This window comes from Mus musculus, chromosome 16 (assembly GCF_000001635.26).
Source record: "Mus musculus strain C57BL/6J chromosome 16, GRCm38.p6 C57BL/6J".
NCBI lineage: Eukaryota > Metazoa > Chordata > Mammalia > Rodentia > Muridae > Mus > Mus musculus.
The window spans coordinates 93,452,611-93,459,475 of record NC_000082.6 but is presented as its reverse complement, the minus strand read 5'-3'; the positions used below and the strand labels follow the sequence as shown (position 1 = coordinate 93,459,475).

The 6,865-nt window shown below is 47.7% G+C and overlaps 1 long non-coding RNA gene across 1 annotated transcript in view; it reads left to right on the top strand.

Annotated features, from left to right (window-relative positions):
• Positions 1-603: 603 nt before the first annotated feature.
• The window catches only part of 1700029J03Rik (RIKEN cDNA 1700029J03 gene), a 62,058-nt gene continuing 55,796 nt past the window's right edge, over positions 604-6,865 (top strand). The window contains exon 1 of the long non-coding RNA NR_040494.1: positions 604-783. This is a non-coding gene — a long non-coding RNA (RIKEN cDNA 1700029J03 gene). The remainder of the gene's footprint in view (positions 784-6,865) is intronic.

The window sequence follows — 6,865 nt, the reverse complement described above, 5'->3', positions numbered from 1 at the left end:
ATGCTGTCTCAGGGCAGCAAGGTAGAGAGGGAAATTACCGAATGCCTCCCCTCCCCCAACACTCACATCCTGTAAGAGGATTTCTGGCGGAGGCAGAGATCTGGATGCTCCTCCCTTCAGGCTGGAGAGGCAGAGAGGAAAACTCACGTTTCTAGAAATGTAGCGTCTGCCACAGTGACAGACATTTCGCTACCACCCACAACAGTGACAGACATCTCGCTACCACCCAGCAGCTGAAGCTCTCCCAAGGGACAGGGTTCTTGCTGGCCTGCTGGCCGCGTGGTACCACTGCCCAACTGTTGTGTTAGAAGGTGGCTTGTATCTGGACAGATCACACCACAGCAGCACAGCTCTATGAGAAGAGATTTACTGGGGAAAGAGGGGGTGAGGAGGAGGAATGAGGGGAACAAAGAAGGGGAGAGGGGTCTGGGGCCCTGCCTTTTATTCAGGCCGGGATGTAACCATGAATATCAGGTGCGCAGGTGAAGTGCGCAGGTGAGGCGCACATTGGGGGGGGGGGGGGGGAATGATGTGTGGCGGTTGCCATGGCAACAGACGCATGAGCGTCCCTGTTGCCTAGGGGTGACCTCATCGCTGGATTCCGAGGCGACCAGTTTCTGATGTCAACACCATTGCTTACCTTTGAGGTCTCTTTAATGTATTGTTATTTTGGCCAGTGGGAATCACTGCTGCTGGCGAAAGCATGGGGCTTCCTGGAGGAGGAGACCTGGTGACCCACAGGCTGTCTGAAATGGTCTGAAAACGAGCAGAAGTTAGGCCGATGTAAGTAGAGTGTTGTAGGCAGAAAGCACAGTCCCCGTCCCCGTGTGGTCGAAGACACAGGACAGTCCTGACTCAGAGGTAGTACGGATCACAAGGAACAGAGGTGGGGGGGGGGGGCACGGGGACGGAACGCCCTTTCTGACTCTCAAGATGGGCTCATCATGTTTGGCTCACGAGGCGCTGAGGTCCTCACTGAACTCAGAGGGAGTTTGAGGGAGTTTGGGCGTCGCTCTAGAGAAGATGGATGACGGTGGAGTGCCGTGTGATGCTGGTGCACAGCCCGCTGCTACCCAGGTAACCACGGTGGCCCTTGAACTCGGTTCCCCTGGACTCTCAGGACTTACTTGGGTGCCGTTCTCTTCTCTCTCAGCTGCCCGTCTAGGCTGAGTGCCGCCCTGAGCCCTGTGTTGGCCTCAGTACTCCATCAGGTCCAGCCCCCGGTCTCCTGCTTCGGTTTGTCTTTGTCCTGTGTTGGGTGTGCTGCTTGGACTCCTTATTCTCTCAGAGCGACCAATTGAGAGGCAAAGAGCAGAATGAGCGAGCGGCTTCCAGCACACTCAGAGTGAACCAGAGGCTGAGGGCACAGCCATTGTCCCTGCCTCCCATGAGGATCTATTTGAGGGGCTGGGCCTCCCTCAATGCCTGGTTTTGATAGGCCAAGAGCCATTGTAAATATATGAAACTGTCACTGGTATAGCCGAGAGGTGGAAAGGGAAGGGCTGGCTAATGGAGAGTCAACTGTGGACATCCAATTCTCCCCTAAAGGCAGGGTTGGGAGGGTGCTGGATGCAACAATGAGGACCTGAATCTAGATTGCCAGAACCAAGGGTAAAAAAACAAAAAAATCAAAAAACAAAACAAAACAAAAAACAAACAACAACAAACGACAACAACAACAGCAAAAAAACCAAAAACCCAAAAACCCAAAAAAGCCTTGCATGTGGCACACACACACACACACACACACACACACACACACACACACACACTTGAAGGGGCTGGAGAGATGGCTCAGTGGTTAAGAGCACTGACTGCTCTTCCAGAGGTCCTGAGTTCAATTCCCAGCAACCACATGGTGGCTCACATCCATCTGTAATGGGATCTGATGCCCTCTTGTGGTGTGTCTGAAGACAGCAACAATGTTCTCACATACATAAAACAAGGAAATCTTAAAAAACAAAAGCAAAACAACAGCAGTAAAACAAACAAAAATTCCCAACTACTTTGGAGGCAGGGAGACAATAGCTCCCCAAGCTGACTTTTTTTCCCCCTTCTCAAACTGTTCAGTTTGTCTGAGGAGGGGCACAAGTGGCCGGAGGCCAACACACCAAGGAGTGCTGACCCCAGCTCCCTGCTTCTGGGAAGCCTTGGAGGAAATCCTTTGGCACCAAGCAAGCAAGCAAACACACACCCAAACAAAACAGCAGGAGAAGCCCCACACCGAAAAGTTTCCACTTGCAAACATGTTTTTGTCACGGCCAAAGGTTTAGGATTGCAACATTTTGGGCGTCTTTGGCCCTAAACTCAAGGACTCTGCAGTTTTCCCAAAGCACCTAAAATAAAGAATTCTCTTTGGCAAAAACAGTATGTTTGTAAACAGAACGGTTTTATTTTTGAGAAACTCGATTCCTGCTTAGATGTAGCAGATTCTGAGTAAAGTCCCTGAGGCGATTTTCCATCTGCCTCCCTCGTTCCAGATTGTCCGTGGCGCAGGTAATGCTCATCTCCTTTCCCGCCTGTGTGTGGTTTTCATTAGCTGGGTGTGTGTCTGGAATGTGTGCCTGTTGGCCAACTGCCGGGTTCCTTCTGATGTTGGAGAGAAAGGTCCACAGATGAAGGAAGCCCTGGATGCTCCCAGACTGGGTTTCTCATGCCAGGACCCTGAGGCTGGAAGCATCCTAGAGGGGTCCGACCTCCTCCACGCATGGCCGGAAGCCTGCTTCACGCAGCAGCAACGTCAAGTCTGACCAGTTTGTTTTCTAGCTGATTCTCTAACACTTCATTGCTGAAGATGAGTTCTATCTTTCTATCCCAGCCACCAACGCATAATCTATTTAACACTCTGTCTCTATCAGCCTTGTTTGAAGGAAGGCGGCAGAGTAGCCAAGGGTCCCTAAATGAATAGACAAGGCCCCCGTTGGAGATGGAGATGTCAACAAACGGTTATTTCTCACCCTGTCCCCATGCCTCCTCTGTCTGTGTTACCTTTGTGTGTATTGTCTATCTGTCTCCCTTGCTATCTATTATCTACCCATCCATTATCTATCTGTCTGTCTGTCTGTCTGTCTACCTACCTAATCCATCCATCCATCCATCCATCCATCCATCCATTATCTATCTATCTATCTATCTATCTATCTATCTATCTATCTATCTATCTATCTATATCTCTGTCTGTCTGTCTACCTACCTCATCCATCCATCCATCCATCCATCCATCCATCCATCCATCTATTATCTATCTATCTATCTATCCTATCTATCTATCTATCTATCTATCTATCTATCTATCTATCTATCTATCATCTATTTATCTATCTATCTTTGTGTCTGCCTACCTACCTAATCCATCCATCCATCCATCCATCCATCCATCCATTATCTATCTATCTATCTATCTATCTATCTATCTATCTATCTATCTATCTATCATCTATCTGTGTCTGTCTGTCTGTCTGTCTACCTAATCCATCCATCCATCTATCATCCATCCATCTATCATCTATCTATCATCTATATGTATCTATCCTATCTATCTATCTATCTATCATCTAGCTATATCTATCATCTATCATCTATCTTTCATCTATCTATATCTATAGTCACCTATATCATCTACCATAACTATTATCTATTTACCTATCGTATGTATGTATGTATGTATGTATGTATGTATGTATGTATCTATCTATCTATCTATCTATCACCAATCTATCTCTATCTGCCATTATCCATCTCTATTTAGGAGAGAGAAGGAGTTATGGGAAATAACTTAGAGAATTTGCTCTCTCAATTAGGGAGCCTAGGAGAGGCTGTGATACACAGATAGAGGGCCAGGGAAGTCAGTTGTATGACAATCACAAGTTCAGAGGTTCCGGAGACCTGCAGAGGTGTGGATGGTATAACTGTCAGTCTGAGGCTGAGAGCCCTGTCCTAGAGCCCTGGAGTCTCTGGTGTGAATCCTGAAGTTCACAGCCCATAGTCCTGATATCTTGGGGCAGAGGATAGCCCAAATGGCACCTTCCCACCTCTTGTTCCATTTGGGACATGACGACTGCATAAAGTCCACCCACACTGAGGGCAAGCCGGCTCCACCCAAGCTATGAAATCAGGGAAGTCTTCTGGAACTTTCTCACAGACTGGCAGCTCAGTGATTCCTACGGGATGCCAGACACTGGGGCCTTCCCTCAGCACAAGAGAAAAGGCTCAGAGCCCACAAAGCAGGGGTGGGGGTGGGGGGCTACATATCAGTGATAGAGCTAAAGAATAATCATGCTTTATCCATCATCAGACTTCCTTAATCCAGCTAAGCTGGTGTTCCAAGAACTCACTACCACATTCCCATATACTCTTATCTAAAAGACTAAGATATGACATAATGCATGTATATACACTGTATGATGTGTGTGTATATCACATGTACATACTATGTGTATTTAAAACTCAACAGTTGACCCATCCTGGGTATTTTATTTAAAAGGAATGTTCTGCAGTCTAGTTGTGTCTATTTTCCTTTACTTAGCATGGTTCATGCACCTGTCAATCATGCCAAAACAAGTCTCCAACTCCTTTGTTCATCTGGGTCCAGTAGACCTTGGAAGGAAATGGGGTAGAGAGGCGTCAAAATGCCTCTGCCCCTTTCATCTTGTCAAGGGGCCCAGAGGTCTCCTAGGGTAACAGTGGCAGCAGGATGGCATCTTAAAGACTCAGGAGTGACCAGTCAGGACACAGTGTTAGTTATAGTTGCACTAAGTTCTTTATAAGCACACACACCAATGATTTGCATATGGCTTTTTTTTTTTTCATTTATTAGTGCTATCATTCCCACTGGCTGTGCTTTTTGTAGCTATTTTCATTTTTAAAATCAAACTGTATTTTAAGAACCTCTTCTAAAAGTGAAGGACTTTCTCCTCCTGGATCTAGAACCTTGCGTCTGCTAAGCTTTAGTAGCTGAGTCTGTACTGAGCAGATCCTGGGTGATCTCAGGCAGAGGTTACTGTATCAGCAATTCTTTGTGGCCACTAGGTGGCGCTCATGCGCTATTGCAAGTGGCTGCCGCGCTGCAAAAGTTACTTGGCAAAACTAATTGCCTTCCTTGTAGGTAAACTGGTCCTGTGAGCTGCAAGTGCCTCTTGGGTTATAGATTTCTCAGCCCCCTTCTCTTTCCTTAACTGCCTTCAAGAGTTTTCTTGACTACGGCCTCCTGGCTAAGCATCTAGAGTTAGGTCAAGTGCAAATACTGACTCTTATCATTGGCTGTTCTACGGCCTTGGGATTTGACTTAGCTTCAGTTTTCTCAGCCATAAAACAAGATGAAGAGTTCTACAGTTCAGCAGAGAGTGAGTAGCTCTGTGTTCAAGCACTCAGCATCCTGTGTGTTGGCATCTGCTGTTTTGTCATTTGTTACGGCCTCAGGGATCTCAGAGACGCTGGCTTAAGGACCTGTATTACCAGAATTGCCCAAAGATCTCCATACGAAGTTTCTGAGATCTGCATGCAGACCTTCCATTTCTGAACTTTTGGTGTGGGACCAGGGACTGGATGCCCAGGAGACGACCTGTTGATCTTGAGACTTCCCAGTCTCTACTGAATAAAGCAAATATTTGCCCTTTATAGGTTTATCCAGCTTCTGGTATTTAGTTATAGCCACAAAACAAACATAAGCTATCATAGCCTCCATCTGACAATGGATGCTGCTGGGGCTGCCCAGCTGTGTGGCTTTGCGGTCACTGAGTGACTGGCCATGGCTGGGTGTTCCACCTCTTCCAGTTGCCACGAGCAGGCTTGGAGTCTTTCTCTTTAGTGCTCTATAGCCCTTGCCACAACTTTCCAGTTTCTACGATCTCCCACCATGCCGCCGACTTGCCACGTTTCTCTAATACCTATTTATTTTTAGAAAGGAAGGAAGTGTGTCTCTGTTCATGTACGTTTGAATACAGGAAACCGCCATCAGGAATGTGCACCGACAGGACCCATCCTCTTCTCCCACACTGGTATACCAGAATTCTGTTCTTGGTTGTCGTAGTCCTACAGCAGATCCCCCAAACTCCACAGTTCTTGTGCTGGCTTCACCGCGATACTTTCTATCACGAGGGCCGCTGGATCACAGGGAGGAGCTACTGGGGCCGGCCACTTGCCCTGTAGCCTGGACCTTCTGTGGACCCTTTCCACTCTTTCCTCTCCCATCCGAACTGGCATCTTCTGTATTGTTATCGGGTTATAGGGTATGAAAAGTGTTCCCTGCTGGGAAGTCAGTGTCTCTCAGACCCCAAAGGAATCGACTAGGTGTGGTACATCCTCTGTCTAGGAAGACCAAGAGGCAGTAATTTGTTCTTCCCCTTGGCTAAGGTGCCCCAGCATGCCCTGGAACCCAGACCTTTTATAAGTGATGGCTGGGCTCTCAAATCCCCAGCAACATTACTTTTTTTATTGCACGAGTGTGACTTACCATTTTTGCCACGTCTGGTTCACATGATATCTTCTCCAGGCTGCCATTCTTCAGTGGCTCAGCTGGGTCTTGTCTCCTCAGACTATATTATGACAGGGGGCAGGGAGGGTATTAACACAGCCCTGGATCAACACTGTAAGGGAATACTATTGTCTCTTCTGAGCAAATATGATGGTCCCTGACCCTTGTTTTTGGCAGAGATGAAAAGAACTTGCTCCCCCAGATCAAAGGCTGCACGCCATGTACCTGAGCCTGTGATCTGTGAGGACGGAGCGTCTGGCAGGAGGCCTTGCAGCAGCTGGGGGCTACTTGTCTCAGTGGACACTATATGATCTCCCAGGACCCATCTGTTTCCCATAGGGAGTGAGCAGACTGTTTAATCAAGAAGTGGTTGGGTAGGGGCTGCCTGTGTGC